Below are 25,852 nucleotides of genomic sequence, written 5' to 3' on the forward strand. Positions count from 1 at the left end.
ATGGAATATTCTCCTGAGAGGCCTCCACAGTCATATACTCCACTTGCCAACAATCACCTAATTTTTCCACGTGGTTTTAAGACTTTTGTGCCTTGACTCTGTTAAAAATGTCAGCGAACACTAAAATCAGACCCAGTGTTTTCACATAAGCAAGTTAGAGGGCTAGTCTCTGGAAATCGAGAGATGTAGTTAGTTAACACTACTACTGAGTTTCTAAGTGCTTGGTTTTATGGGTGGATTCCAGGGCTATTTCAACACCAATTAAATCAAACATGCTTTCATAAAATTGTCATTTAAAAAGGATTCTGAAACTAAATGATGGAAGAGAACCACTGGAGATAAGAGGGGCATGGCATGGGATGAGGGGTGGGGGGAAATGCAAAGGAGAAACTGCAGGAGGGCAGAGTACAGTGGGCACTACACCCCCGTGACGCCCAGACACACGTGCATGTCTAATGAGGTTAACCTGATTTGCCTATAAGACAGACTGATCATCAGAATTCTTAAACTCGGGTTTCAATCACATGACAAAATTGAAAACATTAAAACAAGGAAGATTTGTGAGGTGGAAGGCAGGTAGTGGATCTTCCAATTATTATGCTTGCATTTCAAACTCCTGTTTTAGACTTTTCAAGTAAGCATGCACGTTCCCGAAGCCGTGGTACTTGGCCAAGTACACGAGCACCCCAGTTGCACACCGCCCATCTCTCTGCCGACAGAAGCTACAGTTGCAGATCCCGCGACAAGGTGGGCAGTGCCAGCTTGGGTCTAGCAGAGCATCCCTGACTTCTTCACCGTAACGGTTTCAAAGGCAGGGCCCACAGAACTGGCCTCGAACGCCCCAGCACTCTGGGTTTCTGCAGTTTGTCTTGGTATCCATAGTTTTCTGGCGGCACTGATGACAAGTTGATCCCAATGAACGGTTATAGATCTTCTCTCGAGAGTTGTTGCAGATGTTGTCCAATTCTTCCTCCGTGATTTCGTCCACTGGGCGAATTATATGGAGAAGGGGCATGGGTCCGGGGCGACGACTTCGGGGCATGTCATCTTCGTTCATGTAGCCGGCCACGGGCTTCCTCTTTCTCACCAACATGTATTTATCCTCCTCCTCCTCGTCCTCCTCGTCCTTCTCCTCCTCCGTGGGCAGGGCACTGTGCGACCCAAGGACCCGAGACCTTGACCTGGTGAGAGGACGAGCTCTCCGCTCAGGGTTTCTCCTGCAGGAGACACCTGGGAATGTGCGCCTTCGGGGTGTCTTTGGATGTGAACTGGAGCCTGGCAGGGAACGCCTTCCAGGGAAGGAGCCAGGAAAGCTTTCTAATTCTGACATGAGTTTTGCAAGCATGGCTTTGTTTTGCTTTATATTTAAAGCCCTTTTCTCCAAAAAATTCATGCCACTTTCATCTTCTGAATCAGAATTGCAATCGGTCACAGAATTCTCTGAGGGTTCGGGGGGCACTGCTCTCTCGTTGGCTGCTCCCCTGGTGTTTTGAGTTGGAAACTTCATGGCCACCCGGAGAGGTCCGGAACTTCTGCACTGACTGCGGGTCCGACAGCCCGTGTGGTCTGCCTGCAGCCTCTAGTCAATCAGAACGAGTGAGGCATTAATGACTTGCTGATTGTTGCAGTCCTTCCATCTTGAGAAACCGCAAAACGATTCATCATCAGAGTCGGCATGAAAAATACTGGCCAGTTCGTTAGTGACATCTGGCCTTGGTTTCTGTAAAAATCCACAATGGTCTAACACATCTTGCACCTCACTTTCTGAAAAGCCGCAGAAAGATTCATTATCAGAGTCCTCATAAAAAACATTTGCCAGTTCTTCACTGATATCTGACCTGAATTTAGGTTTTGTGTTTGCAAAATTATCAGAAGCAAAGCTGTCACAACTGTCATCATAGAATGACAAGGTTTCCATGGAAATCAACTTGACAAATCTGAATTTCTTGAAGTTCTTCTTTGCTCTGCGATCCTTTTGCTTCTTTTCTGGCTGAGGATTCCGCCTCCTACTTCAGGTAGAAAAAAGATGCAACTTCTCGCCTAGTTTCCACCAACAAACATCTCTGCGGTTTCATCTATTCTCAGTTTTACCTCCTTATCTTCTTTTGTTCGAGACTGTTTTTCTGTCTGTGGTTTAGATCAGTCATTTCTAGTAATTATTGATGGGTATGTACTTATTGCCATTTTATTCCATGTTTTCCAGTTATTTTTTGTAGTCCTTCTTTTTGTTTCTCCCTCTGCAGTTTGATGACTTTCTTTTGTAGTATGCTTGGGTTCCTTTTGGTTTTTATGTATCTGTTGTAGGTTTTTGATTTGTGGTTACCATGGAGTTCACGTATATTGACACATAATTACATCTACTTGATTTAAACTGATAGTCATTTAAGTTCAAACACATTCTAAAAGACTTACATATTTTGCTCCCCCTTGCCACATTTCATGTTTTTGATGTCTTATTTTACATCTTCATACTTATCCCTTTACGGTTAATTGTAGTTATAGTTGCTTTTACAATTTTTTTGTCTTTTAATCTATTGAAGTGATAAAGTGCTTACTTACCTGATCTTCGGTCTTTTACATTGCCTTTCCTATTGGGATTTTCCCCCTCCTATAGATCTTTATTTCTTTTCCATTTAGAGAAGACCCTTCAAATTTCTTTTAGAGTAGGTTTAGAGTTGATGAATTCTTTTAGTTTTTACTTGTCTGAAAACTTGTTTATCTCTCCTTGTGTTCTAAATGATAATCTTGCCGGGTAGAGTACCCTAGGTTGCACATTTTTCCCTTTCAGGACTTTAAATATATCACGTCACTCCCTTCTGGCCTGTGAAGTTTCTGTGGAGAAATAAGCTGATAGCCTTATGGGGATTCCTTTGTATATGACTCTTTGTTTTTCTCTTGCTGCCTTTAGAATTCTCTCTTTATCTTTAACTTTTGACATTTTAATTATGATATGTCTTGGTGTGGGTCTGTTTGGGTTCATCTTGTTTGGGACCCTCCGTATTTCCTGTACTTGGATATTTGTTTCCTTCTTTAGGTTGGGGAAGTTTTCAGCCATAATTTCTTCAAATACATTTTAAATCCTCTTCTCTCTCTCTTCTCCTTCTGGAACCTCTATAATGTGAATTTTGGCACGTTTAATGTTATCCCATAGATCTCGTATGCTGCTTTCATTTTTTTTTTATTTGTCTCTCTGTCTGCTGTTCTGTTTGGGTGATTTCCATTATTTTATCTTTCAGATCACTTATGAATTCTTCTGTGTCATTTAGTCTACTATTCATTGCTTCTAGAGTGCTTTTTATCTCACATATTGAATTATCTTTTTTTTTTTTTTTTTTTCCGGTATGCGGGTCTCTCACTGCTGTGGCCTCTCCCGCTGCGGAGCACAGGCTCCGGACGCGCAGGCTCAGCAGCCATGGCTCATGGGCCCAGCCACTCTGCGGCATGTGGGATCTTCCCGGACCGGGGCACGAACCCGCGTCCCCTGCATCGGCAGGCGGACTCTCAACCACTGCGCCACCAGGGAAGCCCCGAATTATCTATTTTTGATTGGGTCTTCTTTATATTTCCTAGTTTCTTGTTAAAATGATCTGTGTTTAGACCAATTCCCTTCCCTAATTCACTTCGCATTTTTATTACCAATGTTTTGAATTCTTTGTCTGACAGATTGCTTATTTCTGTTTCATTATTTTTTCAGGGGTTTTCTCTTGCTCTTTCAATTAACAGTAGTTTCTCTTCCTTTTCATTTTACTTAACTTTCTCTGTCTCTATGAATTTAGATGAAACATATGAATTGTGGTCTTGAAGCGGTGTTCTTATGTGGACTATGTAGACTGCATTTGCCCAGTCCCTTTGGTGGGAGTGCTGGATTTGATATGGACACCAGTCACATTTTTCCTCAGGGTATGGTAACCACTCTCACCTTGGTAGGGGCTGTAGCTGGTGATGGAGGAGCTAGAGCTGGCTCTAGGTGTGAGGCAGGACTTCCTCTCTGTTCAGTGGCCATCACTGCCCTGTCCTGGGTGGGGTCTACTCCCAAGTTACTGGAGCAGAAGCCCTGAGGGTCCGGCTCAAGCTGGCTCTGTTCTCTTTAATGGTGTGTTTTTCTTTCTCCCTGCACTGAGACCTTTGCCCAAAAGGAGGGGAGTGCTAAAGAAAGTGGGGCTCATGTGCTTACAGAGGTCCGATGTGCTGCCTGTGTAGATGTCTGTGGCTCTGCTCAGATGCAGCCCACAGTTGCATCTTTTGCACTGTTGTGGTCGCCCCAGATCTAGTGCTAGGCAGTGGCATGGAGTGGGCGGGGCTGGAGCTTTTGCTCAGCCTGGGCTGGGGCACACAGTGAGGCAATGGTGGGGATTCCAGCAGCCACGCTGCTATCAAAAGTCTGGGCTGTTTCTGGGGTGCTTTTCGAGTAAGCACCAACAATGGCCATCACTGCCCCACCTGCACTACACCCAGGGACCCCAGGTTGCTTCTGCATCCCTAGGTTGTAGGTTGAGTCTTCTCCCAGGTCCTGGCAGCCCTAGATCCACCGGCATGGAGTAGCAGGGATGGGTTGTTCACTCAGCTTGGACCAGGGAGCACAGCGAGGTGGCAGCTGCTAGGGCAGACCTCTCTTCACCCAGCCTAGAGGCAACCAGCAGCAGTGCACTCCTTTATGAGTGGAGGCTAAGCTTCAGCCTTTCTACCTGTCCCGGCAGTTCTCCAAGCAGCCAAGGGGGCTGGTCTTCTACATGTAGGACCCCAGGACTGGGATGCCCAGTGTGTGGCTCAACCCTCTCACTCCCCAGGGCGAATGCCTGGCTGTGTGATCTCCCTTTTCCTCTTAGTTCCCTCCCAGGGGCACAGGTCCCAACCAGATGGTTTCCTTCCCATCCTACCTGATTACATGTGTATCTTTCTTAGAGCCCTGATTATATAGGAGTCCATCTCCCAGTTTCCAGTTAATTTCCCATGAAAACTGTTCCACATGTAGATGTATTTCTGATGTGTTCATGGGGGAAGGTGAACTCCACATCCTCTTACTCCATCATCTTGATCTCCCTCCTCTGGCCTTAGACCTATATCTGGATTTTGAATCAACATTATAAAGGCTTTTCCCTGGCCTATAAAGAAATTGACCTATATTTTCTTCTATTCTTGTATAGTATTTTTACATTTAGAACTGTAATTAATTAGGAACTTTGGTATGGATCTAATTTTATCTTTTTTCAAATTGCTATCCAGTTGCCCCAACACCATTTAATTTACAAGTCATCGTTATTCCAGTAATGTTAGAGGCAGGCCGCTTTTATCATAATCACAATTTCCACTTGCACTTGAATCTACTTGGGGAGTTTCTGTTCTGTCCCATTGATCTCTCTGTCTATTCATGCACTAATATAAATGTGATACCTTTTCAACTGGGTTCACACAACAGCCACTCCTTCTGCCCTTGGTTCTTGGAAGGGGTGCAGGGAGGGGGTACCATCAGGCCCAGTATCTCACAGTCTAAAGACTTGGAAAAGTGTCTGTGGTGGACAGACGCTAAGGTGATCCCAGTGATTCTGCCCTCTGGTATTCACACTTTTATAGATTCTCCTCCCCTTGAATGTGAGTGAGACCTGTGACTTGCTTCTAACCAATGAAATACAGCAAAGTTGATGGGATGTCATTCTCTTACATTACCTAAGACTGTCTTGCTAGCAGATGTACTCTTACTCTTCTGCTGGCCTTGAAGAAGCAGACAGCTCTGTTGTGAACTGTGGGGCGGAGCACATGACAAAGAACTGTGGGTGGCCTCTGGGAACCAAAGGCAGCCTCTGACCAACAACCAGCAAAAAACAAAAACAAACCTGAAGCTCTAGAATCTCTCTCTCTCTCTCTCTCCCTCTCTCTCTCTCTCTCTCCATTGTGGGCTTTAAAGAGGCAAGCTGCCATGAATCCTACAGCCATAAGGAAATTAATTTTGCCAATAATCCAAGGAACCTTGAACGTGAATCTTTCTGCATTCGGGTCTGTGATGAGAACCGAGTCCTGGTGGACACCCTGATTGCAGACTTGTAAGACCTTAAGCCAAGGACTCAGCTAAGTCATGCTCAGACTTCTGATCACAGAAACTGAGATAATAAACAGGGGTGGCTTTAGGCTGCTAAATGTGTGGTAGTTTATTACACGGGAAGGAACAACTAATAATACAGTGTTCAGGCTTAAATCTAAAATAGCATTTTAAGTAATACAGTCCTAAGTGCGTATGAGTGTGTGTAGGCTTGAGTAAGAGAAAGTGTGTGTGTGAAGAATGAAACACATTTAAAAATTAAATACGTTTTTTAAAACATGGGGTTTTTTAGTGTTTAAAGTCTATTTTTCATTGGATTGTCATTACAGTTATGGATATTACATAATTCTCAAAACAATTTGAACTCATTATAACTATTGGTAGTTACTAAACATGAAACAATAATTATAACAGCAAATCTTAATAAAATAGATGTGAGAGCTTTGTACCTTTGTGAAAAGTAATTTTACTGACATCAATTTTTTGAATTGTTCCATTTTTTTGGTGCCCTGAATATTTTTACATCTGGGTGCAAAGCACCACAGTAATATAGCTGTTTTCTTCTGGGAGACACAATTTGACACACAAATCGACATTATAAGAGTATATGTGGGGCTCCCCTGGTGGCGCAGTGGTTGAGAGTCCGCCTGCCGATGCAGGGGACACGGGTTTGTGCCCCGGTCCGGGAAGATCCCACATGCCGCAGAGCGGCTGGGCCCGTGAGCCATGGCTGCTGAGCCTGCGCGTCCGGAGCCTGTGCTCCGCAACGGGAGAGGCCACAACAGTGAGAGGCCCGCGTACTGCAAAAAAAAAAAAAAAAAAAAAAAGTATATGTGGATGACAAAGTCTGAATATTGTTTCCTTTAAAAATGTGTGTGATTTTTTTTAAATATGATTTTTTAAATATTCCTTTAAAAGTACCCTACTATTGGGATATTTTCCTACCCAGTTTTAAGACCAATGATATATAAAATACAACCTTCCAACATAAAATGGACCTGCCAATTCAGGAAAAGCCTATGGTTTTCCAGCTATGCCTGTGACAGAGTGGAAGAGTCTATAAAAACATGTTTCTGAGTCAGAGAGAGCTTGGGTGCTACTTGCTTAGCCTAGGGCCTTATTACGTTATTTACTTTTTTTGAGCTTTATTTTCTTTTTCTGTGTAAAAAAGAACACCACCAGCAACCTTAGAGTTTTATGAGAGTTGCATATGCAACTCTTATTTGGCCAGGCTGGTATATGCATATGCTTATTTGCCAGGCTGGAAGACTATAATGTTAGATTTGCGCTTATCTGTTTGTTTGACTCCTTATTGGTATTCACGGGGTTCCATGGCTGAGTTCCATCACATGCCAGCCTTGTTGTTAAGCATATAAAACAACCATTGTTGAAACCGCTGGTCTCCAGATACCCAACAACAAGGCTGAGACTCTGAGACAGCTTAGTAAAATCTATCCAACAGAATTGAGAAGGCTTGGGAGCAGATGTTTGGGGGCATTTTAAAACAACTTCAGGCACCAGTCCAGGGGGAATTTTTGTTCAAGTGGAACTGGCATTGTGGGATTTTTTCAAAAACAATAAGCAGTCCACCATTGTTCAAAGATGATTATTTCCTGCCTTCTGAGGCGATTACTTGAGCAATGTCTTTCAAATAATCCTGATCTAAGAATTTTTCACTTGAACCTTTGAAAAAAAGCAAGAAAAAATATCTCTTTTACTCTTAATAGTTGTGTAGAACAACCTCTAATGATTAGGGTATTTGGAAGTTTCTTTTTATGATAGATGCTGGCTAAGACCATCTGTGTTTTGTGAAACATTGTTAGAATTAAATTCCCAAATTCAAGATGAGCTTTCCCTTACTGTCACTTTTCTTCCTACCTCTTGACTCTTCAAGGACTCTCCATGGATAGCTCAGCCCCAGCTTCTCAGGCCTGTGACACTGGAGGAAAAGCACAGTGTGGTCTGTCTCACATCAGTTGATCTGAAGGTTTAATTCTTTCCATTTGTTTTACAATTTCTTTTTTTTTTTTTTTTGCGGTACGCGGGCCTCTCACTGTTGTGGCCTCTCCTGTTGCGGAGCACAGTCTCCGGACGCTCAGGCTCAGCGGCCATGGCTCACGGGCCCAGCCGCTCCATGGCATATCCTCCCGGACCGGGGCATGAACCCGTGTCCCCTGCACCAGCAGGCGGACTCCCAACCACTGCGCCACCAGAGAAGCCCTACAATTTCTTATAAAATAAATTATTTTCCCAGTGGGAAAAAAAAAAGAAAGACTTACAGGCATTTGCATGGAAAGATTTCGAAGATGTATTGTTAAATGGAAAAAAAGCATGTCATGGAATGAAGACTAATATGCAAAACCAGATCCCACAAGCATGGAAAAGCATGGTCAAAAGTCTGCAGGGTGCGTGATGGTTACACTGGGCACGCATGGAAAGGGAGTGGAGTGGGGAGGGGTCAGGGGGCCTGTTGCCTTTAGTTATGTCTATTTCTGTATTATTTAAATTTTTTACATTTAGGCCCTATTGACTCATTGTTTCATTTCTTAAATTGTTTTCAACTGAAAAAGCACATGCAGCGCTCGATCAGTAGAGGCACTTGTCATTGACAAGCCTATGTTTAAATGTCAGCCCCTCGAAATCACCTTCCTTGATCATATTCTATCTAAAGGACCCTCTCTTCCTTCACTCTGTCCCTGCTTCCCTCATCGCCCTCAAAACACTTGCCACAATCCAAAATTAAATTGTATCGATGTTTATTGGCCTCTCTCCCGACAAGAATGCAGGTTTTGTGATGGTGGAAGTCTCATCAATCTTGTTCAACTTTGATTCTCCAGTGAGAACCTGGAAGAGAACTGGGCATAGAGTAGACGGTCAGTGAATATTTGAATAAATACTGGAATGAATGAGACAGGTGCCCATTTACCCTGTGTTCTCAGCTGCACAACTCCCGAGGGGCAGGAGCTGCAAGGGAAAGTAGCAGCTTTCCCAAGTTCTGTATCTGCTTCCAAAATACCCCTCTCTTCTTTGTTACAGACACTTGTTTCAAGAGATTCAGAGAAAATTTGCCCCATGAAGGATCCCAGCAGTCACAGTATTTTTACAATTATTCGCAAACTTCCTGCATGTTGCCCCTAAAGTGTAATGTACATAAATATTTGCAGTTTTATGTTATAACTGTATTCAGTAATAAATATGCAAAATATGTGGTCTAAGCAATAAACACAAAGATCACCATCAGCATAGCAAGATGCTCTCAATGTGAGAGACACGAGAAAATGTGATACACTCATTTAGTGATAGAGCAGAATCGTTTGCAGTATTTAAATGGTTTCTTCCTTCCTCTGCCTTTGTATTTTTTTTCCAAGCATGGGTAGTCAGATCTGACTAAGTTAAATGAGGACATGGTGGGATTACACTGTATTACTTTGACTTCTCTTTACAACAATGATAAATTACAGTTCGAACAAAAGGCTTCAAAGTGTCTTAAATTCTCTTAAAATAGTGATTCACAGTACTGAAGAACTAAATGAAAACTTCAGCAAAAGAAACCTTTACAAATAACAAATATTTATTAATTTTGGTATCCTTATATTTTTTAATGCTCTGCGATTAGGAAGAATTATTTCATTTATAAGAATGATGACTTTCTCGTAAAATTATAACTGATCATTTAAAATTAACAAATGAAACAATATAGTACCATTAAAAGAAATGAAAAGGAACATCGTCAGAAACATATTCTCCAGATTTACTGTGTTCCATCCACTCCTGGACTGTGTTGCCCCGGCTGTTGCTTCGGAGCCAAATCTGCTCAATTAATATCACCTTCTGCCTCATTTCCATTGCATCTGTAAGTCAAGTTCCCCATCACTGCCCCACTCCGTGCCCCATATGAAGCCCTCCAGACCAACCTTGCCTTGAGGGACTCAGCATCCTGGGCTTCCTTACCCCTGTCAGGGGAGCTGTCCGAGGTGCTCCTCCTTCAATCCTGGGACATGCTCACTGCTGCTCTGGCCCAACATGGGACCAGAGCTGGCTGACCTCTGATGCTAGGCAGTTCTGAGTCTCCTCACCTTCTACGTAAAGCTCCCTGTCTGATAACGAGGCTCTCATTCCTGGCATGGAGTCTATCCCACTCCATCTTCTATGAGTCCCACTCCAGGGAGTCTCAGTTCAATGATACGCAACTGAAAGCATTTGCATTCCTTAGTGCAGTAGTTCTCAAACTTGACTGCATATTTTATTCATCTGGGAATTTTTTTTTTTTTAATATCAGTGTCTGGCCCTACCCCCATAGATTCTGACTTAGGAGTTCTGGGATGGGTTATAGTCATTAGCATTTTGTACAAGTTTCCCAGATGGTTCTAATGTACATACAGCCAGAGTTGAGGACCACTGGCCTAGAAGGACCACTGACCTGGCTGTTGGCATTGCCTGGGAAGGTGAGCCTGGGATGAAGCTTCATCCCAGGCTCACCTTCCCAGGCAATGCCAACAGCCAGGTCAGTCCATCTAGGGGTTCCTAGCGTGTGTACAAACACACACATACACAAACCAGGCTAGGTATAAGTAAATAATTCAAGGAATGATTACAAATAGGAGCAGAGACAAAGTACACCCACCATGCTGTGTCTGAATTCCTGACCCACAGAATCCAGGAGCGTGATAAAACAGTTGTTGCTATATACCATTCTGTTTGGGAGGTTTTGTTACATAGCAATAGATAATTGGAACGGCAAGTTTTTCTAAGGCAAACTTTTCTAAGGTTTGCTTTGATCGTTTTCTAAGGTTTTGAAAAGTTGTGTGGAAAATTAAAATTAATGTATATAATTTACCTGGCACAAAATAAGTGCTCAATAAATGATATCCATTCATGATAGCGATTATCATTTATTTTCATTAACTGTTGTTTCTTTGAGGCCTGGCTGCTGCCACTGCTTCACAGGTGCCCTTCACATTTGAAGAGGCATAAAAATGTGAACAAAAAGTTCTATATAACGAATGCTCTTTCAGAGCTAACCATGCAAAAGAACCAGCCCCTTGGTTTGAGGTGACACCAGTCATTTGCCCAACAATTTAATCATAAGTTACTTTTTCGATTCATGTTTTTCTGAGCAATTTAACAAATATTTATGAAACAGTGTGCTATGTACAGTGACACAGAAGATAGAATCCTTGCCCAAAGGAGTTAATAGTCTTAATAATAATTAAGGAAACAAAATCATCAAATAGGCCTAAGAGAGCTTCTAAAATATCCCTTCATTTTATACTTGAGGAAATCGAAGTCTGGAAAAGTTAATCAAGCTGCTCGGGACCACACATTATTGGCAGCAGACCTGAGACTAGAACCCAGGACTTATTATTTCCAGTAATTTATTCATTCTTTCCTTCAAGATACATTTGTTGAGCACTTCCTATGCTCCAGTCACTGGGGACTCCAAGATGAATAGGAAACACTCTTGCTGACAAGGAGTCCACAGTCTGATGGGAGGTACAGGCACAAAAGCAGATAAGTACAGAGCTCAAGAGAAGAGCTGCAGGGTTGAAAGGTGGCCTGGGAGCAGAGAGGGGGCTGCCCATCTTTGCTGGGGAAAGATTCAGAAAGGAGATGACATTTGAGCTGAGTTTTGAAGGTTGAGTAGGAGTTTGCCAGGCAGAGGAAAGGCATGCCAGGTAAGAATAACCAATTTTGTGATGCCTTAGAGATACGACTATGCATTTTTATTAAACCAGAGTTTCAGGAACTCAGCTCCATGGACATCTTCTTAAAGGACCTAGAGAATTTTTATCCTTTTAAAGGGTTAGTATTTTATTCAAGTTTATTAAACAGACATGATTCTTCACAAACAAAAATAATACAAGACACATAAAATATACATCTTTTCTAAAGGAACATGTAGTGTCTGACCTTCAGAGATCATTTATCTCAGCCTCCAAGGACTCATGGGCCATAGCAGAGGAGGGATATAGCTTAATGAGCAGGAAGACTGTGAAACCAGAGAAGTAGTTAAACAGCAAGAACAATTAAAGGTTAAAATTAGATTATTATTCCCTTTGATGCCCTTCCCCCAGGGCATATCACAAAATATAAAAGCAAAGGGGAGGAAAAAAAAAAAAGCAACTGAGAAGATTACCCTTGAGCCAGCCTATCACAATTATAATATGGTATTTGATAAAAGAAAAGACATTTCCAAAGGCCACCATTATTAATGCCACCAAGAAAGAATTGGAAAGTTGCAGTTTAAATCATTGGTTCTGTGCCAGTTCTCTTTTTTATATAAATATCAGTTCTCACTGTGAGTTATTGCACCTTAGTTTAGTTAGGAGTACATTTTAAAAATGGTTTGCTAGAAGGTGTGACTCAGTGGAGGGAAAGGATTATCAGGTAGGGCAATGATCCATAAATAGCTGTTATTATTATTTAACATTTGTTAAACACCCACAGTGAGCTAAGCACCATACTAAACCTCGGGAAGTTATGGTTCTTTCTCTGACAAGGAAAGGCTAAATACACAGAAGAGAGGAACACTTAAATCTACTTAAGATCAGGGAAATTTATTTTTCTGCTCCAACTTTTCCTTGCTTTGCTTGTCAAATTAATACAATTCAAGATATTAGACTAGTATTGATAATAGTTATTCCTTACCCATATTCAGTGTTTTATACTTTACAAAGGGTCTTATATAAAGATCTCGTTAGATAACAGGGCACATAGTCTTTGGAAGATGTGAGCATTAAGGAGAGATAGTTTCACTTCAGGAGAAGACGTAAAAAGTAAGAGGGGTCAGCTGACCTTCAGAGCATCACAGGGCAGTTGTACTTGGGGAAGGAGAGAGATTTTTAGGATGGGTAATATATGCACAGAGCAACTGTCCCTCCCACCTCTGTCTTTTAGCCACCAGTTTCTCTCCCTAGAGGCAGTCAACAAAATCAATTTCTTGTGTATTCTACCAGAGCTATCAAATGCATGTCATAGGATAAAGTTTACATGTGTGGTATCATACTGTATGCACTGTTCTACAACCCACTTCTTTCTCCTATATTTTGGAGATTATTTCATGCTGCATTATTATTTGTAATGGCTGCATCATATTTCAGGTATACATGTGCCATAATTTATTTAATTAGTGTGGTAATAAAGGATATTTAGGAGGGTTGGGTTTTTTGTTTGTTTCTGCAAACTTCTGCTGTTAACAATGATTCAATACATATCCTTGTAGAAACAACTTTCCTATAAGTGGATTTGCTGGTCAAAAGTGTACATGAATTAGTAATTTTGATAGCTGTTGCCAGATTCTTCTCTGGAACATCCTGAAATTCTCAACAGCAGTGTATGGGAGTGCCTATTTCCCCCACTGTCACAGGCACAGTGTGTTATCAAAATTGATGATTTTTGATAATCAGGTAAGTAAAAAATAGAATCTCATGGTAGTTTCATTTGCCTTCCTTCCAATTATAAGACTTTTTTTTTTTCACAGTTTAAAAAACATTAGCATTCCTTTCTGTGAACTCTGTTTATATTCTCTGTAAGATTTTCCTTTTGGGGTGGTTCTCTTTTTTCTGACTGATTTTGGGGAACTTTTTTTTTTTATTAGTTTCTGCTTTATAACAAAGTGAATCAGTTATACATATACATCTGTTCCCATATCCCTTCCCTCTTGCGTCTCCCTCCCTCCCACCTCCCTATCCCACCCCTCCAGGCGGTCCCAAAGCATGGAGCTGATCTCCCTGTGCTATGCGGCTGCTTGGGGAACTCTTTTAATACTAATGAAATACATAATCTGAATAGCATATATTTTTTGTAGTATGGCATTTCTCTTTTGACTTTGTTAAGGATAATTTTTGCCTTACAGAATTGTCTCATTTTAATAAATTAGTGAATTAATCAATCTTAGGTTTTGTTTCATATTTATAAGTCACTATTAATACAAGATTGATTTTAAAAGAAACTCCCTAGTTTTCATCTGGTATTATGATTTTTGTATGTAAGTGATTAATCCATTTGGTATTTATTTGGTGTGAGGTAAGGATCTAATATTTTGTTTTTCTCGATGGCTACTAAGTGGTCCCAACTTCTTTCATGAATAAATCACCTTTAAATTTAAATGACACTTCTGTCAAATATTAAATTCCTCCATAGACAGTAATGTTTTGTTAAGACCATTATTCAGTTTAGGAATCTAGAAATTCCCCTGGGTCAATTCACCAGAGTTTATGCTAGAATGACCTCCTGAATCCAAGTAGATGTGTGTGGCAAGGAAAAAGTGATATGTAGGAAACAGAGTGCCAGCTGGCATTAAGATAGCAAATAGGAACGGAGAAAAGTTAAGATAAAAATATGAAGAAAAAGTACGGAAGATTCCAAAACAAATGCTCATGATGCAGAAGGTGATCTGCATGCCAAGTGCCCTACTGATAAAATAGGCAATCATCTATTCCAATTGCCCTCATGATAAAGTTTAAATTCCATCTCGTGAATTTAAACCAGGACCTGTCTGATCTGGCCTCTACCTACCTCTCTAGCCCAGGATAGGTTGTTACCCCTACTTGTCTTTCAGGTTTCAGCTTAAGCAGTATTTCCCCAGGTCTACTTCCCTGACCTGGCCAGTACTGAATCAGGTATTCCTCTTATGTGTCTCTGCAGGATCCTGTGCTTTGTAGAGTCTGTCTAGTCTCTTAATGCTTTCACCTCTGTTGTAGGCTTTTCCCCCACCCCCCAGCTTTTATAGATCTTTCTCCTGGCAGATAAATTTCTCTCCGGGAGACTGCCCCTTCTCTTACAATAAGCTCAGTGTTTCTGAGGGCGTTGACTCCGCCCAATGCAGAGATCCCACACGGGATTTACAGCAAAGCCATTTTAGCGCCAATCATGCTCCAAGCCCCAGTGCTTGGTTCAGGGATGGGCGTGTGCCCAAAGAGAGCTAATAGGACACAGTGAAACTTAGACTGGGGAGCCTGAATACAGACTCATACCAGAAGTCATCGCAAAACAGGAGGCTGAAGAATGAACCAAAAATAAAGTGGCACTAAGAAATGGGAAGACAGAGAACATCACTTGAAGCCCTAGGTCAATCTGAAACCAGTCTTGTGCCTGGACTGTTTAATGATATGTGAGTTAATACATTCCCTATTTGTCCTCAAGTCACATTGAGTTGGGTTTTTTGTCACTCCCAACTGTAGCTTCTTAACCTAAAGGTTAAGCTTCTTAAGGGCAGAAACTGTCTTAATGCTATTGTATTCCTAGCACCATGCCCGGAGCACAGCAGCCTTCAATACAGCTACAGGGGAAAAAACAGAATAACTAATCTGATAAAGTTCTTTCAAATTCTAAAGTGACAGTTGCTTCCATGTATTGATATTCTACTTGCAAAAGATCACTGAGCCTGGGTTGTATGGCAGAGCCTGGATTCTTTGCAGGGCTCCCTGGGTCAAAGTCCTTAGTTTTCTAGTCTATAACATGGCAACAATAATACCTAATTTGAGGCTTGACCTAAAAATGATGATAAAATAGGACCTGGGAGCGCGCCCCACTGCTGCTTCCAGTGAGCGGCCACAAGACCCGCCACACGCCACGCAGGCCAAGTCCAAGGTCAGGTGCGTGGGAACCCAGCCACCGTGGATCCTGTGGAGTTCTCCATGTGGACCCAGCATTACTCTCAGTACTGCCAGACTGTGTGGGTCCTCAGGCTGAAATTAATGCCCTAAGTGCAGAAGAAGGCGGACCAAGCCTGGGCTGGGTCCTGGCAGAGTGCAAGGTGCTGAAGGCCATCAGTGAGTGCCGGGAGCTGACGGCCTGGGAGAAGGCCAAGAACCCGGAGCAGGGGCAGCAGCAGGCCGAGGACAGGGCCCCCCAGGCTGGAGAGGCGTAGGCCTGGACATGACTCTAGGAGCTGGAAGTGCTACAGCTGCAGGAGAAGATGAAAAACTTCCTCACCCAAGAGAACCTGGAGATGCAGGTGCAAGACGCATTGGACTCCTGGAAGAGCTACAACTGGGCCATTCCTAGCACAGGGCTCCTAGGGGCCCAGCAAGGACAATGCCCACCCAGGGCCCAGAAACCATGTGTGTGGGGGGCAGGGGGGATTAGGAGAGTTGAGCCTGACCTGGAATAAAGCATCTGGTGCTTCTTATTAGGAAAGCTTCCAGCACAGCCCTCACCTTCTGGCCTCTGCACCCACTACTTGGTTAGAAACTCTCCAACACAGTGCCCTGTGCCACCCATGTGCACAGCTCTAAGCACAGCACCAGCCCCTGGGACAGGTTCCATCTCACAGAGGAGCAGACTGGGCCATAGTCCCCTCAGGCAGCCAGGTCACCTCTGAGCAGTTAGCAAATTACAAGCCATGGGTCACATCTGGGCTGCTGCCTACTTTTGTTAGTAAAGTCTTATTGGAATACACGCACACACACACGCACACACATGATGATAATAACAGCACACATTAATACTTATTCTTAAACTGATTATTTCACCCTTTTTCTCCTGTAGGCTTAATCCTCTTCAGAATCTTTACAGATTATAAAAACCACATAGGAACTCTCTAAACTCAGAAAGGAAGGTATCGTGGCTATCTATGAGAGGTTACCCTGATTTTGCAAATAAAATTGTTTTCACTCAGCTTCCAGTTGTCTCTGCAGATGAGAGAATGCAAAGTCGTGGATAATCAAAAGTCATTTATACATGTTTGGGGACCTTGTTGTCTGACGACTTCAGCAGTACATTTTCCTTCCTAATTGCATGTTGCCTACAGTGGCACCAAAGTGAATCTGGATTGTGTGAGCGTATGTTGACCGGGTGATAAAGAAGCTAATCATTGTGTCGGACAGGAACAGAAACCGAAAACATTTTTAAATGTTTTTAAATTTTACTTCATGGAATCCTCAAAGCAGATAATCTACAAAGCAAAGCGATAATGTCAACGAAGTATAAGAAATTTTTTTGTTCGATGCCATCATTATGATTTTTAACATAGCATTATAATTTTTTTGTTTTGCAATAATTTAAAAAAATTTTACCTACTGTAGTTAGAGGAACTTTTATTAACTGTAAAATTTTACACTACTTGAATAATCTCATGTTTCAATTACCATCTTCTTAAAATAGCACAAGTAATGGTTGAAGCATTATTCATTCTATTCATAAGTTAATGCTGGGTTTTGTTTGTTTGTTTGTTAGTTTGTTTTTTTGTGGTACGCGGGCCTCTCACTGTTGTGGCCTCTCCCGTTGCAGAGCACAGGCTCCGGACGCATAGGCTCAGTGGCCATGGCTCACGGGCCCAGCCGCTCCGCGGCATGTGGGATCTTCCTGGACCGGGGCACTAAGCTGTGTCCCCTGCATCAGCAGGAGGACTCTCAACCACTGCGCCACCAGGGAAGCCCTTAATGCTGTTTTAATTCTGCGAGTGAAATGGATTAAAAATTCTTTATGGAGTGCTGCTGATCCACAGATCACAGTATGAGCAGCTGGGCTTTGGAGAACAAAATGATTCCTCTGTGCATGTGTGACTGGGGAGCCAGGATAGGAGGTATAAGAGCATAAGTTGGTTTGCAGAGAAAATGTAGCAGGCTCAGCTGCACTGGGAACTATCGTCTTAGGTATGCCTAGTGAGATTTGCAGGTGCAGGGCATTGCTAGAGGATTCCTTTCTTAAATGTCTGTAAAGAAACTTATTCCTGTAGTGACATCAGCATCATGGCTTCATGAGATGCTCCCGTTGCCTCTCCCTTTCAATCTACCATTAAAATGAAACATCCATAATTCAACAAAGGCTCCTCTGCCCAAGACACCAGGACTCCAGAGAGATCCACACGGCTGTAGATCTAAAGGTGAGTGGATTGGAAAATACAGAGGAGACAGAACCAGGGGAACAATGGAGGTGGTGCCCACCATCCCAGCCGCAGCCCCAGAGAATGCAGAAGCAGCAGCAGAGGTGACACACACGACTCTGGCCGCCCAACACAGTAGAACCTGCAGCCACAGGGAACCAGGTGCAGTGGAGGTGGCAGTCGTAAACCTGACAATCCCAGATATGGCAGAGGCACCTGAAGCCCTGGCTCACCCGCCTCCCCTCATCACAGCAGTGGTGCCCGCGACTCAGGCAACCCCAGACATGGCCGAGGCGTCGACCGTCCCCGTGCCCCCGATGACAACACCAGCAACAGCAGGGACACTGGAATCAACAAGGCTCTGGCGGCCCCAGAGGCACAAGCAATGATGACAAGGACACCGCAACACCTCTGGCAGAGGCAGTAGAGGATGGGAAGTGCCAATTCTCAAATACAGCCTGAGGAAGCGCAGGTAAGAGAAACCAAAAACTTGTACTATAGCGCCACCTACTGAAAAACGAAAGAAAGGCCTCTAATTACCAACCTGTTGATAGAATCAAGTTTGCCAAAAAAAGCTTTACCTAAAGAAGACAGGTGTTTGCTACTTCACATGCACTGGCAAAGGAATAACTCATCAAGCACCATGAAAAACCTTGGTCACACAGAACCACAAGAAGAAAATGACAATTCTCCAGAAACCAAACTTAAAGTCATGAAAGACTGTGATCTGATAGAGAATTCAAAACAGCTGTCGTGAAGAAACTTAACAAGTTACAAGAAAACTCAGAGAGGCAGATCAGTGGGCTCAGGAATAACATTAACAAACAGAAATAATATTTTACCAAAGAGACTGAAACTCTGAAAAAGAGGACAGAAATTCTGCAGCTTAAGAACTCAATAAATGAGATGAAGAATGCATTAGAAATCATTGGAAATAGAGCAGACTATATGGAAGAGAGGCTAGTGAACTCAAAGATAGAAATCTAGAAATGATTCAGGTAGAAGAGGAGAGAGAACTAAGTTTTTTTAGTGAAGAAACTCTATGAGAACTACCTGACTCCACTAGAAAAGGCAACATAAAGATAAGCGTATCCCAGGGGCTTCCCTGGTGGTGCAGTGGTTAAGAATCCACCTGGCAGTGCAGGGGACACCGGTTTGAGCCCTGGTCCGGGAAGATCCCACATGCCACGGAGCAACTAAGTCCATGCGCCACAGCTCTGCCACAACTACTGAAGCCGGCGTGCCTGGAGCCCGTGCTCTGTGACAAGAGAAGCCACCGCAATGAGAAGTCCGCACACCACAGCGAAGAGTGGCCCCCACTCGCTGCAGCTAGAGAAAGCCTGCGTGCAGCAATGAAGACCCAATGCAGCCAAAAATTAAAATTAATTAATTAATTTTAAAAAGATAAGCATATCCCAGAAGGAGGAAGCAGAGAGCTTATTAAAAGAAATAACAGCTGAGAACTTCCCAAACCTGGGGGAAGAACTGGATATACAGTCCACAAGGCTAAAAGAACACTTAATTATCTCAATGCAAACAAAGACCTTCTCCAAGACACATTATATTAAAACTATCAAAAGTCAATGATTAAAAAAAAAGAATTTTAAAGGCAGCCAGGGGATACAAAGACAGTAACCTACAAAGGAACTTCCATTAGGCTATCGGTATATTTCTCAGCAGAAACTCTACAGGCCAGGAGAGAGTGGAATGGTGTACTCAAAATATTGAAAGATAAAAACTGTCTGCCAAGAATACTCTATCCAGCAAAGTTACCATTCAAATATGAAGGAGAAATAAAGACTTTCCAGACAAACAAAATCTAAGGGAGTTCATCACCACTAAACTTACCGTACAAGAGATGTTGAAAGGAACTCTTCTACCTGAAACACAAGGCAAAAGTAAATAAAACTTTGAGTAAGGTGATAAACAGACAATCAGAAAATTGCAACTCTATATCTGAATAGGTTGTTAAACACAGTTATAGTATAAAGGTTAAAGGGGGGAAAATCATTGAAAATAACTATAGCTACTTCAATTTGAAATGAACCCACAGATAAAAAGGGATAACTTGTGGCAATAAAAACATAAAAAAGGAAGAGGAAAAGAATGGAACTTATATAGGCAAATGAAGATAAGATGCTATCAGCAGAAAACTGACATTTTATCTATGAGGCATGTATACAAACCTTATGGTAACCACAAAACAAAAATCTAGAGCAGAGACACAAAATATAAAAAAGATGAAACTGACAAAAACATCATAGAAAACCATCAAACTAAAATAGAAGACAGAAACACAAAGAAAAAGAAATAATGAAGACATAGAGCAGCCAGAAAGCAGTACTAAGTCCTCATTTATCAATATTCACCCTAAATATAAATGGATTGAATTCACCAATCAAAAGACACAGAGTGGCTGGCTGGAATAAAAAACAAGACCCAACTATATGCTGCCTCCAGGACACTCATCTCAGCTCTAAAGACAAACATAGGCTCAAAGTGAAGGGTTGGGACATGATACTCCAAGCAAATGACAGCTAAAAGAAAGTGGGTGTAGCCACACTGATATCAGACAAAACAGACTTCAAGCTAAAAAAGTAACAAGAGATCAAAATTATCAGCATATAATAATAAAGGGGACAATCCACCAAGAAACAAATTTATTAACATATATGCACCTAATTTAGGAGCACCAAAATATATAAAACAATTACTAACACACCTAAAGGGAGAAATTGACAGCAACACAACAATAGCAGGGAAATTTTACACTGCACTTACATCAATGGATAGATCATCCAGACAGAAGCCAACAAGGAAACATTGGCCTTAAATGAAACATTAGAACAGACAGACTTAACAGATATATACAGACCATTCTATTCAAAAGCAGCAGAATACAAGTGCTCATGGAACATTCTCAGGGTTAGACCGTATGATGGGAAACAAAACAAGTCTCAATAAATTTTAAAAGATTAAAATAACAAGCATCTTTTCCAACCACAAAAATATAAAGCTAGAAATCAACTATAAGAAGCAAGCTGGGAAAATCACAAATATGTAGAGGCTAAACAACATGCTATCAAAGAACTATTGGGCCAATGAAGAAATCAAAAGAGAAATTTTTAAATACTTGAAGACAAATGAAAATAAAAATACAACAAACCAAAATCTATGGGATATAGCAAAAATAATACTAAGTGGAAACTTTACAGCAATACAGGCCTACTTCAAGAAAAAATTCAAAAACAATCTAAACTTACACCTAAAGTAAGTAGGAAACAAAGACTAAACAAAGATCAAAGTGGTAGAAGGAGGAAATAATATGGATTAGAGCAGAAATAAATGAAATACAAACTAAAAAGACAATAGAAAAGATCAATGAAACTAGGAGCTGATTCTTTGAAAAAATAAACAAAATTGACAAATTTTTAGCTATACTCACTAAGAAAAAAAAGAGAGAAGGCTCAGATAAATAAAATCAAAAATGAAAGAGGAGGGCTTCCCTGGTGGCGCAGTGGTTGAGAGTCCACCTGCCGATGTGGGGGACACGGGTTCGTGCCCCGGTCCGGGAGGGTCCCACATGCTGCGGAGCGGCTGGGCCCGTGAGCCATGGCTACTGAGCCTGCGCATCTGGAGCCTGTGCTCCGCAATGGGAGAGGCCACAACAGTGAGAGGCCCGCATACTGCAAAAAAAAAAAAAAGAAAGAGGAGAAATTACAACAGTTACCACATAAATACAAAGGATTATTAGTAAGGGAATACTTTGAATAGCTATACAGCAACAATTTGGACAGTCTAGAAGAAATGGATTAATTATTCAGATCAATCATACAACTTTCCAAGACTGAATCATGAAGAAATAGAAAATCTAAGTAGACCAATCACTAGTAAAGAGGTTTGAAACAGTAATAAAAATCTCTCAAAAAGCAAAAGTCCTGAACAGATGGCTTCACAGGTGAATTTTACCAAACATTCAAAGAAAACTTAATACTGATCCTTCTCAAACTCTTCAAAAAAATTAAAGAGATGAGAATGATTTCTAACTCATTTTACAAGACTAATATTACCCTGATACCAAAATGAGAAAAGGACAACACAAAAAAGAAATAAAAGGAATTCAAACTGGAAAGGAAGAAGTAAACTGTCACTATTTGCAGATGGGATGACTTTATATATAGACTCCACCAAAAAAAACTATTATAAATATATACTCCACCAAAAAAAACCTGTTAGAAATAATAAATGAACACAGAAAAGTTTCAGGGTACAAAATAAATATATAAAATAAATACATGAAAATCTGTTGCATTTCTATACACTAATAATGAACAAGCAGAAAGAGAAATTAAGAAAGCACCCTTCATATTCTTAGTTATGCAGGGTTTAAAGAGCAAGCAGGATATGTGAAGATATGCTTTGGGCATTCTTTAAAAAAAAAAAAAAGCAACATAACCTAAACTCAGTGAAATGACCCACTTTTACGAGGAAGTCTCTGGTACCTTTCCCATTATGGCCGGTAGCTGTGTACATTGATATATTATTTCTGTAGTACAGTTTTCCAATTTGTATAAAAGTCCCTGAAATATTTAGCATTTGATTCAATTACACTTTGAGGAGTTATCTTAAGAAAATAATTAAAGACACAAAAGCCATGTCATTGCAGCCCTATTGATTATAGGGTGAAAGGTCTAAATTTCTAACTATAATGACATATCTGTAATTTAAAAAATCATGTTTTCAAAGATTATTTCATAGCCAGACAAGATAATTGCAATACAATTATTAAGCAAAATACACACACAGAGAAAATTATCCTGGATATCTCTATGAGTGTATAGGGGTGGTAGGGGAGTGTGGTAGAGAATTTGCCAGGTACTACTAGGGTTGTGTGATGATGGATAATTTTTACTTCTCATTTTCAACTTGCTGCCTCATCACAAATGTCCGTGATAAACATATACAGCTTTTATAAGTATGAGATCTATGTGCTCCTTGTCTGGAGGCAGGAAGACCTGTTAGGAGGCTGTTGCAATCGTCTGGGTCAGAAATGATAAATATAAGCCAAGGCAGTGGTAACTGGGGGAGGGGGCTAAGTGGGAGATTCAGTTAGCCCACCCAGCCCACGTGTATCCTCAGCCTAGAATGATCTTCATCTTTGCTCAGCCAGATCCTCATTCTTCATGCTTCCATTCAAATGCCTCCTGCGTAGAATCCTTCATATTTTATATTTTGAAACAATCGCACTTACAGAAAAGTTGCGGGTACAGTACAAAGAGCTTTTTCTTAAACTATTTGAGAGTAAGTTGCCAAGCTAATGCTCCATTACCCCTGAATACTTCTGTGTGTATTTCCTACCAAAAAGAAGACGTTCTCTACATAACCACATTACAACCATCAAAATCAGAAAATTAATATTGAAACACTAATGCCATCTATTTTTCACTCCAGTCATGTTTTTTCATAGCAAAAGGATCCTGTTCAGAATCGATGTCTCTTTAACTTCATTCAATCTGGAACACTGTCTTAACTTTCATGACTTTTACACTGTAGAAAATCACAGACCAGTAGAATATCCATCAATTTGGGTTTGTCTGGTATTTCCTTATGACTAGATCCAGGTTATACATCTTAGTAAAAATAACACAGAAGCTATACTGTAGTCCTATTAAATGGTACATGATTGCAATTTGTTCTATTATTGGTTATGTTCACTTTGGTCACTTGATTAGGATGATTTCTGCCAGTCTTCTCAACTCTGAAGTTAATCTATCCCCCTATGTAATTAATAATACTTTATAAGGATGTACTTTCAAACTTTTAATTTATTCATTCATTTATTTCTTATCAGTGTGGACTCACCATTCATTTTATTCTATAGGCTATAACCTATTACTATCATAATTTCTTTTGAAGCTCAAATTGACACAGATTTGGCCAGTGAGAGCCCCTTCAAAGTGGCTTCTCTGTCCTTTAACATGTTTTCATTATTCTTTGAGCATTTCCTTGCTTTGTGGTATGTTCCAAGCTCATTTGTACCTTCCTTGTTCCAGACCTGTAATCATCCATTTCTATTGGGTTGGCCAAAAAGTTCATTCTGGTTTCTCCATGCGATCTTACGGAGACCCAACCCAATACAAAGATGCCTGGTTCCCTTAAGAATGGTATTTAGAAACCAAAGTCTGAATCTTAGGAGTGTTTATTGCTTTCAGAGTGTAACTGCTCCCAGGGCCACTCAGCGGACAGAGATTAGTAATCTTGGGAATACATGTATATGCAATGCGCAATGCATATAAATCCACACACATTTACATCTACAGCTATTAAGACGTCTGTCTGTATATACTGAAAACCATGAGTTCACACTTAAATCTTTTAATTTAAAAGCTTATTCAAGCTTTCTCCTTTTCCGTATTTGCAATTCCTTTTTCCAACAGTGAGAAATCTGGCTTCCATTAACCTTATTATAGTTACTTATTTAAACACTTCCCCTATATGTAACCAGTTTCCCATCTTTGAATCTACTACTTCTCCCCTGCATAGATGTCCTCCTTCATCCACAAAGGCTTTATATGACCACACATGGATGTCCTCCGTACCGTGTTCAGTCACTGAAACCCCACTCCATATGTATACCCTCTTCAACCAGTTCGTCCTTATACTTCCATGCCAGGCCACTGGCCCCCATGTGGATGCCCTTGTCACCCTGCTTATGCTCTGATACCCCACTCCGGGCTATCCTACATGTGTACCCTCCTCACTCCACCAGGCCACCTGATACATGGACCTCCTCTTCACTCTGCTTATAAATAATAAAATCTTTAAGTTAAGAGAAAAGAGATACTGGTAGAATTTTTACTCTAGGGACACCCTTGACCAAACCCTGAAATTATTATTAGAATACTTGAAACACACTCAAGGAAAAGTGATTCCTTCTTTTCTACCCCACAGACCATTCATCAACATAATGATGGTTTAAAAGAGAAAATGTATTAGCTTTTCCTTATTCAATGTCACACACACTCACTCACTCACCGTGAGAGTCTCCTTTACTTTCACTCATTCCTCTGTGGATTGAAAGTTGGCAAAGGAAAATCAAATTATTAATATTTTTCATGGAAAGCACTGCTTATTACATTCTGTTGCTGGAAAGAGGCTCCTTTTGCAGATTCCTTCTGTTTAGACAACTTTAAAACTTCAATGTGAATTCATAATTCTTTCTTTTCTGGCATAGAGAAAATCAATAATACCAGCTTGGCCAAGGTTTAAACTCACTGATTTGGGGACAAAGGAAATAACGCTATATAAATTCAACCCAAAAGAATCTTGGGAAATTTTGATGTTCTTTGACAACAACCCACCATTGAGTCACAGTTTTTAGCACCAGCTGCCATCAAAATAAAAATATCAAAATCAATTTAGTGCCCAAGATAACTTTCACATTGCTATGTCAACCTCTTTTTCAAGTTTAATATCAGAAGTCTTAATTTGGACAGAGTTAGTGTTTACTTTTTAGGAGGGGTGGTTTTTGTTTTTGTTTTGTTTTTTTGCACAAATTAGATTTATTTCAATTTTTCCAAAAAGGCACTATTAGATTTTACATGATTTTGTCCATGAATAAATTATTCTGGTCAAAATCAATTTCCAGTTGAGTAAAATAAATTATATGTGAATTTGTTATATATATGTTTTATGTACTATTCTTGGGAGAAAAATTATGTTTTCATCTGGTTCGCAAATGAGTCATGACTCAAGAAAGTTAAAACTGTTGCTGGAGAATGAATAATAATTGTAGGTGGTCAGAAGAATTACCATGACAGGGGAAAGGACCAGAAGGAATAAAATAAGATGTATTTAAAGAGTTTTGACATGAGCAGATATAAGAAAACTACCTCCTGGACATGGAAAAGTGGTTGCATATGTATTCAAATTTGTTACGGTGTAGTTGGGAAACTCAGCACGTGCATAGAAGCCACTGGAGCCTTTAAGAT

The 25,852-nt window shown here is 40.9% G+C and overlaps 1 pseudogene across 1 annotated transcript; it reads right to left on the bottom strand.

Annotated features, from left to right (window-relative positions):
* Positions 1–565: 565 nt before the first annotated feature.
* LOC308625875 (cell division cycle-associated protein 7-like) lies at positions 566–4,429 on the bottom strand (annotated as a pseudogene). Its single transcript has 2 exons — positions 4,335–4,429; positions 566–2,009 (listed from the first exon to the last, which is right to left on the bottom strand). The product of its transcript is annotated as a cell division cycle-associated protein 7-like (transcript).
* Between the last annotated feature and the right edge of the window lie 21,423 nt (positions 4,430–25,852).

This window comes from Mesoplodon bidens (assembly GCF_964165515.1).
Source record: "Mesoplodon bidens genome assembly, chromosome: 12".
Taxonomy (NCBI): domain Eukaryota; kingdom Metazoa; phylum Chordata; class Mammalia; order Artiodactyla; family Ziphiidae; genus Mesoplodon; species Mesoplodon bidens.